This window comes from Pezoporus wallicus, unplaced genomic scaffold (assembly GCF_028554395.1).
Source record: "Pezoporus wallicus isolate ANWC-B61680 ecotype Strahan unplaced genomic scaffold, APGP_CSIRO_Pwel_v1 scaffold_7402, whole genome shotgun sequence".
NCBI lineage: Eukaryota > Metazoa > Chordata > Aves > Psittaciformes > Psittacidae > Pezoporus > Pezoporus wallicus.
The window spans coordinates 5,697,892-5,711,910 of NW_026641037.1; positions in this window are offsets into that span (position 1 = coordinate 5,697,892).

Here is a 14,019-nt window from a genome sequence, read left to right on the forward strand (position 1 = left end):
TCCTGTTGTAGTCACTGGTCAAATTTCCAAGGGAAGCATCTTATAAATCAGGGAATGCTGAATATTTCTTTTTATCATGAACTAGTAATTCAATTCTTGAAAACAACCAACACATCAACGGAAAGGAGAGGAGATAATGAATAATTCATAAAAAATGAAAAAGAGCTAAATTTATCAGGTGATTAATTCTCAACAAATATTTAGACTAATTTTAAATTAATGTTCATGGATATGAATTCAAACACAGTGAAGTCAGGAAGTTGCAACTAATGTTCCCTTAGTGAAATTAACTCAGGATTGCTTATAGATTTAAACAGTATGTTTTAGATTATATACCACACTTAGGTATTTATACAGATTTACATATGTCTTCAAAATAATTGTGGTTAACAAGCTCTGACAATCATCATTATCTTTTAACCATTTTATTACTGACTCTTGCTGTGATTCGTAGCAGTGCAATCAGGCTGCAATCTGCAGAAGTTATGAACTCACAGGGAACCATTGCCATCACCTTTCCCAGGAGGAAGCAATTTGTGAGCTTTGTGGGCAGAGGCTCCCTCGTGTGGAAATTCATAGTTTTGCAGAAGAATACAGATGACTGATGCCAATTTGCTATTCTCACTAGTTTCACATTGGTGTAATTCTATAAAATTCAGTCCTTTCACTCCTGACTTACTCTAATGCAAATTGAGAAAAAGAGACAGATTTTAATAGTAATCTTTCTCTTTGAATCCCTTTTCTATCTTAGGCAGAAGTGACTATTTTTGTAGCCAACATTCTTTAGTCTCATGCAAAAACATGTTCTTCACTGTTACCGAGTTGTATATATCTTAATGCACAGCTAAATGTAGTGCCTGGTGAGATCAGTGTGCTCCCTTGCTATCTGCCACTTCCTCTGCTATTTCCAGACTTCTTATGACCCTTAACAAGCTAAAGACCTCTTTGAAGCAGATGTGTGCAACTGCCACTGAAGTCAATACAAAATAGGGTCTTATTTACCTGTGGGGCTGAAATTTGGCTGAGTGTCCACATATATACCTTGTAGGTAAGCAATGCATATAGATTTTATGTATTGTAACCAGATGATAGCATTATTTCTTGCACTTAGTGACATCATTGCTGGGTTTTGTGTTAGTACAACCCTTTTTTTAAAGAAGCGTAATGCTTGCATGCCTGTATGAATATATTTGAATGCCTCTGCTGTATGAGAGGCAGCTTCTGGGACATACAAGAACAGGTTCAGTCCCCGAATAAAACAAAGCACTGGGGTTGGGATAGCTCTTGATGATTAGAACTTCCTCAGCAGCCTGTTTGACCTTGGTCCTACCCTTCAACATCCTGGTAGAAATTCCGTGCCAATGCCAGCACTTTTTTGACTAGAAGCTCCTTCATCTAAATCACAGCTGCCATATGAGGGCAGGTATTCATCCTTGGCAAAGATGATGGAGTTCTCTGGGATATTACTAAAGAAAAGCTAACAAGCACCTCTAACTAGTCACTCTTTCTTATTAATAGCTTTCACATTATGGGAGCTATATGTGCTCTTTACAAATCCCAACTCTCTTGATTCCCCAATGGGCTAGGAGTGGCTCTCCAAAGGAGAATTCTGTATTTCCCAAAGGGAAACAGCTATTCTTTAAAGCAGATTCATGGCTTGAACATCTTCTAGAAAGAAACACGATTGTTCCAATGAAAGAGAAATTTTACTTAATGCAGCCGAGTGAACAGTTTCATAGTTGACCACTAGCCAAATCTGAGTAGTATATAATTCTTGTGTTCAGTAGATGGCAGCAACAGTTCATTATTACAGTGGTTAGCTTTCCACATATCACTAGTTGTACCCAGGCTGCTGATTAAAAATCAACACACCTTTAACCTCTAATTGATTTCTACCATTATCTGGAGGATTCTATTTTCGTTTCTATTCAATCTTTGTCACATGATGCTAGGTTATCTTTACTGCCTTCAATTTGCAGCTGAATTATTGGTGACTGGTATTTTATGAGCTCTGGCAGGTGCATGGGCAGAATCCACTCTACCACAAAGTGAGCTTTTCTGGTCAGCCCAAAGCCTAATTTTTGCACCTGGAACATCTCTCCAGCTTCCACCGGTGGACAGAGGAGAACTCCCAGGATGTTCCCCACCCTCTGCAGAAACAGGGCTGTGTCTAAAGAAGCCTGCTTTGTGGTGGGGTCCCTAGGAGTGTGGAAGTCAAATTTGCCCCTTGTCATGTCATCACGGTCCATCACTATGCGCTGTCCTGGAGTATAGGCACGGAAACCCCCTCTAGTATGCCACACACGTATGTGACACAAGTACGTGGGAAGGAGCTAGTTTGTCTGTGGGGAGATCAGCCGCTTTTAGTAAGAGTGTGGCAACACAATCTCTGTAAGTCTGACGTTATTTTGGTTTGTTGGGGTTTTTTTGTTCGTTTGTTTTTTGGTGTTTATTTTTTTGTTTTGTTTTGGTTTGTTTTATCTGATAATGTGGTGGATGCAAAAGTACGGCTTTGTACACTTTATGTATATGGAAAACAATTTGTTTCAATTGGGTTATTCGATTTTAATTAAACAAACCTAGAATGATCCAAAATACACATTTTCTAATGGAGTTAAGTGGTACTTGTTTGGGAAAAAAATAAATATAATTTCTTCCTCCTGACTCTCTTCTTAGTTTTATTGATTTCTTTTCAATTAGAAGGGTATGTTCTATGTTAGAACAATACATACTAGTTTAATTCAAAGATAACTTCAGTTTTTTTAATATGCTTTTTTCTTCCCTAAATATGGCTCCCTTAAGGAGCAAAAAAAGACTCCAATTCCTTAGGGAAAATTAAATTATCCCATATCCTGTGAAATGAGAATTACCCCTCCTTCTCCCCTCTTCCCCCCACACCTGCCCCAGAATTCTATGTGCTTTCCTAAGAGGGATCAAATCGCTTCCTAAAAGCCAAATCAAAAAGTACTCTTTAGCATCTGCCATAAGACAACAGTTTTTTTTATGATTTGGCAGCACTTCACTACTTTATTCCTCCATGTAAAATGAAGTTAACAAACCAATTTTTAAGAGACTAATGCCTACTTTTTCGAGTGAGACAGCCCTGGCCAGGTACAACTTTCTGCCTTCTTTCCAAATTTCCTAGTATTATATTTACAAAAGCACAGTAACCTTTTAGAAAACAAAGTCAGAAGGACAGAGACAGATGGGTGCCCAGCAACTGTGCCCTCAAGGTTCATTCACTCCTTTTTCCCAAATGACAGTGAATTCCTGCCACTGTGAAAAGGAGACCTGCAGGTAACCTTATATAGTTGTGCTATCTCCTAGACTGCCATTGAAAATTCATCTCAATTCACAATTAGGTCTTATTCTCCAGTCTCTCTTGTAAACACCAATGCAGAGACTTCTCACCAGTATTCTCACCTTCATTTTCTTCTGGCAAAGGAGTATAAACATAGTTATTACAGTATTGCTGTAAGAATCAGAGTCCTGACCTCATCTGCCTTGATACCCAGCAAACCTACTTGAAAACTACAGATTTCATATTAAACCTTCTGTGCTAAGGTACATAGGACTATTCAATCCAATGAACCTCAGGTCTCAGTGATAATTGAACCAGGTATACAGCACATGTTGGTAGGGTCTATTTCCAGTGTGGAGTCCCAGGGTTGGCTTCAAAGCTGTGTAGCACTGTTACTTGCACAGCTGGTTTGCCCATCTTGGTTTTGAAATAAATTTACTGTATTGAATGGATTAAATCTATCCTCTCCACTTAATATCCTCATTCACGAGGAATAAATGAGGCAATCTTGTATAGACCCAAGTTCAGTGCTTTTACAGGCTGCAAGTTCAGTTCTGTATATTTCTTATTGTGTGGGCTCTGCACAGAATAAGTCCTAAAATCTGGATATTGGAAAGCAGATAAGGATGGAGCCTGCTCAGATGCTTAAAGCTAAGTGAGCACTTTGTCTGCTTTTGTTTCTAAAGAAGCCAGCACCTTACAGGGTTAATCCTTGCATAACTATGCAATAAAAAATGCTGACAAGAACTCCTGAGCTCTCACATAAAATCTTAATTGGGAGTAAAGTCCCCTCTTACTTGAGTGACCTCAGTTCTGCTGCTCGCTTTTCCTTGTAAGGTAAGGATACTTCCTGGTAAAGTCTGACAAAATAGATTTAGTATGCAATGAAATAAAATTGTACTGTGCAAAAATACAGGATAGGAGTGAGTGTGGAGAGCCATGAGGTAGCACCAGGAGAGCCTTGCAGCACCCCAGGGCTTGGACACCCTCTCCTCCGTTGCTTAAAGGGCAAGTGGCACTTTAGCTATATGAAACTTCAAAATAGGGAAGCACACACCACATATTTTTTCTCCAGTCACAATGTTTCTAATAACGTTTTTATTCTGGCAGCTGGGTCACTATTGAAGGAAAAATCTTCCTGCAAGTCATTTCAACAGGACTCACTAGTTTGATGTATCTTTCCACTTAAGATATTAATTTGAGGAACTTCCTTTTGCTCTGTGCCAACCTTATCAGGTAAGTTTTTACATTACTGATATTTTGCATTCAAAAAGCCCCAAACACAACAAAACCAAAACCACAAAAACCCCCATAGCTCTTATCGAGAAATACCTGTTTCTATCTAGAAATGACCATGGACTTCCCTACCACCAACACCCTGGTAAGCATTTTCAGAGAAAGAAAATGCACAGTGCATGTGTTAAGGTTCAGTCTTGCTTTTTAAGTCTTTTTGTAGTCATTTATGGATTGCTTGCAGACGTTTGTGGAATTTTTGGACAATGCTAATGACTGTTCTAGTTTTCAATCCACGTGTTTTTTCTAGACCCTTGAAGAATTATATTTTGCCATCAGGAATAATTTTGGGCAATTGTCATGATAATGCCCTTGTATACACTAAAAAGGACTGAAATAAGAAATTCAGCCTAGGATCAAAATAAGGTTCACTACTAGAAGTACCTTACATGCTTCACATCTTTCTACATGCCAAATTAAAGCTTTGAGTTAGTTTTTTTTTTGTTGGGGTGGGGTGTTTTTTTGGATTATTTTTTTGTTTGTTTGTTTGTTTGTTTTTTTAATTCTTTCTGGGTTTCATGAAGGACCCAAAGTGTCAAAATACCATTTTATTTAAAAAAGCAAAATCCTATTTGCTTTGCCACGATGGCTATTATATAGGACAGTTTGTTGTGTGTATAGAGTAGGAATAAAATAGATTTTTAAAAAATATGTTTACTTATTTTAGCTTCTGTCTTATCTCTACTTACAAATAGTTGTAGATTAAGGCTCAGAACACCTGGGAACTAAGTAGGTGCCATAAGTGATGCTTTCTCTAGCCTCCAGCATTTTCCAGCACCAAGGCAGCAATGTTGCACTTGGAACAGCAAGTTTCCCTTGAAAATAAGACTAGGCTTAGACAAGTCCTTACAGTTTGCCACTCAAGGAATTTTCTTAAATATCAGTATTTAAATCATCTAGACATGCATTTTAAACTCCCTAGAGTTTGGAAAAGTTTTTATTTGTTTTCAGAAACAGAGCCTACCATATCAGAGCAGCATCACTCCAATGCTCTGAAACAAACAAGTTTAGTGGAGGCCAGGACAAGCATGCTACTACTTAAGCTGACAAGTAAGTGAATAAATTAATTCTGTAACACGAACAGTTTTATCTCTGCCTTTATTGCTGCAGACTATCAAGGACCTGATATAAGATAGTGTCATCTAGTGCAAACTCACAGAAAAGTGAAACCCCCCAAAAAATTAGTAGCTTACGATGTATTTCATCTTTCTTGATACCATGCTGTGGCTGTTGGACCAGCAAAGTCAATACAGTCCTGCAGTTTGTTTCATTTTCTAGTGGTGCCCAACAGAAAATTAAAGTCTTTTTCCTTTCAAAGATCTGCAAGATGTGTCATTATCAATGTCTTTCATTCTCCTGGATGCTCATCACTGTGATGCCAGACCAGTGCTCACGTTTGTTACAAACACACACAACATGGAGTGGTACTGTGCTGGCCACTGAGGAAAGCTTGAATGGATGCATTTGTGTCTTGCTTTGATGAGTAATTGCAAGCATGAGGAAATAATGTGAACTATGAGCTAAGGCCAAGAGACATACCAGGTGTGTCTTTAGGAAAGGTTTTGATCTGTAAGAGAAGAGAAACACTGACTGATATGCTGACAACAAATATGCCAGCAAGTGCGACATTGAAAGAAAACATGTAATCTATAAAAACTCCTGTGAACTGAAACTGTTTGCTTTTAGCTGCAGCAGCTGGAACCAGTGGGATTAGCCATTTTGTCCTGAGTTTTGGTGGTTTGGGTTGTTTTTTTTCAATCTCCTCCTATGGGTATATGCATGTAACCTCTATATGCACACCAGTGCGGACACTGTTATCATAGACAGGTGGGGGTGTGGGAAGTGTGTGACCCAACTTCAGACTAACCTGATTGTATAAGCAATTTCTTGAAATTATTTATCTAATTATTTTTGGTCTTTTGCTCAGTCCTCTCTTGGCAGTACTGGGTTTGACACGTTTCAGAGAACAAACATGGTGTTTTAGTTGAACTATCACCACCCTGGGTAAGGCTGTTGGCAAGGATATCAGGAGAAGATTGAATGATTGTGGAGCTTGGGAAGAGTCTGACCCACATGAATCCCTGTAACCCACTGGGTAATTTAAGCTGAAGGAAAGACGAAGGGTGCCATGGGAACAAAACAACCAGGGGGCAGAAGAGGACAAGGAGAATGAAATGCTTCTATCAAAAGTAAGTAAATGCCTTCAACTAACTGTGAAGTCTCATATGGTCTTTACAAATAGGTGCTCATTGGAAAAAGGATAATGGATCTTCATTACAGAGCAAGCATCTGCTTGATGAAGTCATGGTTATCTAATACACTGCTGATCTGTTCATGCTATAACACTTTTATCTTGTACTTCAGAAATACTGATGATAGAAGGTGATTAAGAAGGAAAAAATGTCTTAAGAAAATCTGCAGAGAAGCAAATGCATCATGCAGCATTGATGTGCTTGGCATGATATATATTTATTAGTACAAAAGCATGTTAGCTTTCTTGGTGTACTGAAGGAGACAAGGAAGATGCATCATAGGAGAAGTAAAAAAAGAAAAACGTAACTTGTATAAACAGATCAGACTCCTCTCTTCTCCCCCACTGTCCTGGAAATTAAATTCTGTAAATAGCTTTGTTTGGTTTGTTGTTATGAAGCAACATCATCTTAACTGCAGTCTTGGTTAAGGTAGAAGGATTTAGAGCTTCAGCACTACAGTGAAGCATTAAAACCACAGGGCTTCATTCAAAGCCCAATGAAAGGAAGTTTAGCCTTCAGATCAGGTCATTAAAGGGTTCTTCTGTCAGGTGAGTCCAGAGTAATTGTATGCAGCTCTACCAGGAAGTATTTTACATTACTAACTCAGAGAAAATAACTAGTAAATGGTGTAAAACATTTGTTTTACTTCTAAAGCTGTAGAAAATAATGATTAATGCTGACACAGATCCACTTAAGTAGAAATCACATGCTTTGAAATTCTGGGAATGATGGTTGAAACCGAGTCATATAGAAAATTGCAAATACCAGTGTGAAAAAAGGCTTTAACCTCCATTTTGAAGACCTGCCTAAGGAGCATATTTGCTCGAGAAGCCTGCAGAACCCACCTTATAGAGTTATAGGCCAATTTATCCCATCCAACTTGCAGAAGCTGCAAGTCCAGGGGTCTGGACCTCCTGTTACCAGCAGGAGAGTGGCTGTTTTTCAGGATCGGGGGCCATGGGGCACTAAACCTCCTCCCGCAGCAATACAGGAGCACCGTGGGCTGGCTCCTGGTGTGCATCTCTGCCAGCGAGGTGTCCTCCAGCAGCACGTTGCAAATGTTCTGCAGCTGGAAGAGAAACTGCAGTATTTAGCCATGAGCTCCCAACAAGACCTTGTGTATGCAAGGTGGATATATCCTGCTTTTGCCTTGCCGGAAGTGGGATGTTGTTAAGGGGAGAGGAGAGAGCATCCCCTTGATCAGTAGGAACCATCACCTAAACAACTGAATCAAGGGCTGGATGTCAAATACAATTTATAATACCACATGATACAGCAACCAGGGAGAAATATCTCCTGGACTGCTAGTAGCAAATCTGACAAACTTGATTTAAGAAATAAGAGGAGTAAATGTAAATCTCCTGAAAGCTGTGCTCAGGATTTCTAAGGAACAGTCCTGGCCTAAGCATGATGTCACTGCCTTGATGAGCAATTTCTTCATGTTTAATTACTCCTCATCCCAAGTAATCACTATAAGGAGTTTACTGTACCTGACATTAGTGGCTAGGTCTTAATCATGAATAAGGTTTATGTCTGATGTAAATCTTTTCTGTTTTCCTTTTCCTATATGTTCTTCTCCACAGCTTCCAAACCTCCCCAGATTCCTCGGTTCTCTGTGTGAGAAACAGTGCATGGTGCTGGCTTTCCTCTATTCTTGTTCTTAATTGTCCTGTAAATTCACCTCATAAACTCTTGCAGATCTAGTAGCCCTTCTACATTCACAACTTTTAAATTATCTTCTTAATTAATGAAAGCCTCAATGTCCCCAGTACATTTTTATCAGACAAGTCTGTTATGAAATTTATTACCTTGGACTTTATTGGTTTTAACAATGTCCTTTCCTCAGCCTGGTTATGTGTTTAGGTATTGCACTATTCATCTTCAGGTTGGTAAAAGTGCCAGTGTATATCACAGCACAGTCAACCAACCTCATTTAAAGCTTCCCCTTTTATAGCAGCTCCCTGATAAAACCTAGGGTACCTTTTTTTTTTTTTTTTTATATTGCTGTATTCAAATACAATGCTAGCATCTGAAAGATGAAAATATTATAAACTAAGCGGATGTGGGCCTGAGTGCTGTCAGATATTCTTTGCTTTGCTGGACCAGAGGTGGGACTGAGGACTGGGGGTTCCAGAGGATGGGCAAAAGAAGTGGAAGGACTCCTCCCCTGGAGCCAAAGATACCCCGTGCATCATGGGATTGGGCTGCTGCTTGATGGCTTTTAAAAGGGCAGATGTCTGTTCAAGGAACCAGATGTTCTAACATAACCGCTTTATGTGATTCATAGCTTTGTGATTATGTGAGCTTTGTAGCAATGTCAGCTCTAGAGGAATTTGGCCAGTGGATCCCACCCATGAGCATTCCTTGCTTGTGAGGAAATGTATTGGAGGGAGGGAGTGTTTTAAGGACTAGTAACACTTCATTGCTGCTGTCTGATCTAATGTTGCCGGTAGCACTGCTTAAATGAAAGAACAAAAAAAAAAAACCAAAACCCCAAATACAGACAATTCTAAGCAGCTTGGAAATTCCAGGTGCCAGCTTTGACACACAGAGCTGGACATCTGCAGGATGGAGTGCATGGAATTGGCCTGAGTTTGCTTTCCTAGTGTATTGTATTAATTAAGCTGGTCATAAGTATGCTTTTTAGGACAATAAATCATGCCTAGGAAAATGTTCCCTGTAAATATCTATTTGCAGTATCAATATCGCTTTAGCAGAAAACAGGATTTATACACGCTGCGTTTTAAACTCTTGGTACCATGGTTAATCCTAAATGCTGTAAACTGTAATGGCCTATTTCTTTATGTCGGGTTGTTCTTTTTCTCCCTATAACCTGCTTTCTGAGTCTAAAGCGGCTTATGCCAGTTCAGCTGCAGTGCTGACATTCAAGAACTTGTATGACAGGCAGCAGTAAAATTTTATTTAGCCTCTTTCTCAGTTTAAGAAAGAAATTGGTTTGGCACGAAAACATTCAGTAGCAAAATCAACTGTGTCTTATTGTTTCTATTGTTGTTTAGTTGTTTTTTCCCCTTGTGTTCAAATATCTTGAGGAAAGATTGATGATGATGGCTGACAGTTCACTGTGGGAATTGCATTTCCTGTTGAAATGATTATCATGATTTTTAGTGACAACCTAAGGGGACATGTTGCTGGTCAGCATGTGTAAAAAATATAAGGACTGCTGCTTTATGGAGTTTCGAACTCTTAACTATACAATCCTGCTATCTGGATGCTAAATTAACAAAGATGTTACAATACTAAAACCATTTTCACCCAGTTTCTCTCTCAAAGGATAACCTAAAACTCATTTGTTATACTGCAGGCTTGATAACTGACTTGACATCGTTAAATGAAATCAAATACTCTAACAGCCCTGTTACCACAGTTACAAATCTTTAATACAGAGATAATGTGTTAGCTGCCTCTTCTGGTTTCATGAATACATTTTTTATTATCTTAGTGAAGGCCTTATTACAGAACCAAAAAGAGAGCTACACTGGGACTCGGGAGATGTCAGGTGCCTGTCAGCTGTTAGCATGATGGAATCCATTTGCCCCAGTTCTACATCAAAGAAATAATAATGATAGTAATTTATCTACTTTTAAAAATATTTGGATTTAAACTGCCTTTTACTGTATGTACATCATGCCTGACACACTGGTGGTGGTCTGATATTAGACTCATCATGTTTTATTAAGATGCAGATTTTTACCTATTGGAATTCTTTATTTTCCTTTCTGTATTTATGTTTCTTCTTGTACCCAAACTAGCAGTGGTTTTGAAAACAGATAAGCAAATAATAATTTATTGATTCTGGATAAGATTCCTAAAACGTGAATAAATCGGGGGTGGAGTTAGCCTTTTATAAGACACTCTCCCAACAAGTTCAAGCATTGTGAGAATCATATCAGACAACTGTCACTTTAGTCAGATTTTAAAAGTGTGTTTTTGTGTGACTGTAAATTGTGTGGTCTTTGCCAGCAAAGCCTGAACAGTCCAGAGCAGCCAACATTGCAATCTCTGGTACATATTTACCCAAATGTTTCTGATAGCTGATACTGTTTCTCTTTTGCCCCATCATTCACAGATGATAAAACTGACTTCAGTTTATTCCATCCTGCCTCACCCCTACACCAGTTTCCATGCAGTGGGGTGGAAGGATTTTACAATGCAGGTGTCCAAGCACTGCTCAGCAAGTCCTAAATCATAGGTCAAAAACTGAAGGTCCTGGTTTTGTTCAGTACCTTTTCTGTTCCTCTGTGTGTGCAGTTTGAGTGACAGCAGCCTTTCAGAGCTGTGTGCAAGTGAGGGATTGGAAACAGCAAGAAGGAAAGTGTACCACTTCACTGGGGCTGCTGCCACTGCAGCTCAGGAACCCCTCCTGGCCTAGCGTGGGGAGGAGGATGTCTTTTTTTCTTCTTTTTCTTTTTTTTTCCCTTCTCCCCTGTTTATTTCCTGGCAGCACCCTCAAGTTTGCACCTCAAGCCCCATTTTGTCTGTCTTTTCTGTATTTAAGACAATAACAGCTATTCACAGCTAACCTTTCTTTGCGTCTGCCAGGGCTGTTTGCTGTTCTGGATTTGCTTTCCAAGTTCACAAACACTGGAGAAGTGATTCTGTGTCTTCTGTGGGATTACGTCCAGGGATACAGAAGGAAAACCTGATGGTAACCGCTGTTTTTCCTGTGGCATGCAAACAATGCCTTTCTTGACATTAAATTCAGTTATACGTGGTTTGAACTGTACAAAAGCTATTTGCTTCTATTGTACAGCCATGAATGGATTTCCTTCCATGTTCCATGACAAGGACTGTGCTGCCTGAGCATTACAGAAAAAGAAGCTGCTTAGGTCATGTTAGGAAGAAAGATGAAGCTGTTTTGGCCAACAAAACTCCATCCAGCAAATCAGTTTACTGGAGACTGTGTCAGAAGCTGGTGGAGGAAGCGATCCCATTTCTGGTGCTGGGCACCATGGAATCAGACAAGATGCCACTCAGGGGGATCAGAAGCCAAAGAGGCAGAAAGTGATATTCTGAATATGCAGACTGTAGGCAACATACCTAGAAAGTGAGGTCAAGAATCTATTTTTTTTTTTCAGGTAAACCTAAAAAAAAAAAATATTAGGAGCCTGATTCCTTTCTCACTTCCTATGAAGCAATTCTAACTTTTCTTTTTAATGTTTAAGGGTTGCGCCTGTGGCTCTGATTACATCTGCTCACTGGAGAAAATAAAAAGGTACTGGGCATTCAACCCACTGATCTAACAAAAAAGCACTGACTGCCAGTCATAACACCAGTGATCCTAGTTTGGATATAAGTGGAACATTACTTGATATGGCAAAACCTGATAATTTACTTTGTACTGTGTGAATCATGGCATCTTTTTTCTGCCACTGCAGGTAAATAGGTATTTTCCTACTGATAAATGCCTGAAAGGAAATGGAAGAGATATGCTGCTATCTCTGTTCTCTTTGGGAAGATGAAGATATCCTCATGTAAGAAATAACATTAATTCCTATGTCAAAAAGTCACATTTGTTGGGCAATAAAATCTGTGTATAAGTGTGAACTGAGCTAAATATAACTATGTTATATTCCTGTTAAAAAAGAAAGGTAGTATCAAAAGCTACTGTGTATTTCTAATTTCCAAACCATGTCAAAATTATTCTATGCCTATTTCTTAAAAAGTGTTTAAAACCTATTTCTTGGTGACTGGTATTAATCCTCTTAAGACACTCAATGCAGATGTGTAGAAAAAGGCTAGTCAGCTTTAGATTAGATTCTTATGTACCTGAAAAAACTAGCAAAATTCCCGAATCCTTGACATATCTGGTGTCTGGGTTAAATTCAGTGTAGGGCTAGAATAATAGGTATTTTTTGTTTATGGGAAGTGGAATATGGAGACCTTATTTTGGGAGTTAGAAGAGAAAGAGTATGTAAAGCTTCAAAATGATCTGCACTTGCTCATTTCTCTTTTCTTTATTAAAGTCTCAAATTTAATTTCCAGTCTTGGAATTCATGCATGCACAAATTACTGTGATCAGATTTGTCTGGTTTAGATTAAATGCAGCTTATTTTGCAGAGACATACAAGGACACTGGCAGTTTCAGTCTGGATTATGTGAATATATGCAAAAGGATGGAAAAGGTCAGTTCACCAATGCTATTAATCAGGACACGAGCCAAGTAGCTCCAAGAGCTTTCTTCCCCAAACAATTCGGTCTTTGTTTGTTCATGTTCCTGTAAATATGGAGTCCACATGAATATACTTTCTTGCTGAGGTAGTGCCTCATATGCAAGGTAAAGTTGTTCCAAATACAATTTGGATTCCTTTCCAGGGGACCATGCATTGTGGGCTAAAAAAGTGAAGGAAAAAAAAAAAAAAGGCACTGAATTGCCATTATATTCTAAGTTTGGAGATGGAAAAAGTCAAAATCATAAAGAGAAAAGCTATGAAATCTTTAGAAATATTTTGGATTTTACACTCAGAAACAAAATATCATTTCTGCCCTCCCACTCTGAGAGAGGACAAAAACCCTGAAAAGAGAAAGAGTTTTGGGTTGTTTGTTTTTGGGTTTGTTTTTTTCTTCTTTCCTATTGAAACAGAGGAATACATTCTGATAGCAGGTTGGGTTTGCTTTGTTTGGTTTTCTTGGGGTTTGGGGTTTGTGATTTTGTTTTTTTTTTTCCCTTGTTTGGTTTTTTTGTGTGTTGCTTTTCTGTTGTTTGCTTGTTTGTTTGTTTGTAGTGGATATTAAACATGTGGCTCTGTAAACAGCATGGACTTCAACATCAACAACATCATAATGTCATTCTTCTGAGGGCATGACTTTGTTATGGGAATGAGCTGAAGCCCAGCCAAGTGCTGCTCCTGCCCTGGCACCCATGTAAGTGTGTGGCTCCAACTCAGGGAGGCAGGGTGGGGAGAGCAAGGGCTGGCTGCCTGCCAGCGGTGGGAGGCTGCAGGCAGCATCCCTACTACTCTTTTCTGCTGAGTTTTATTATAAGGTTGCCTTTAAGGCAATCCAGAAAAGTTGGTACTTTTCCAGATGTATCCAAGTTTTCCAAAAGCTAGGATGGGCATCAAGGGCCAGCTCCCTGATGATAGCAGGAGCACACCAAAGCATCATTTTGAATCATTTGAATGTTTTCATGTGATAAAGTACTAATTTGTGTAG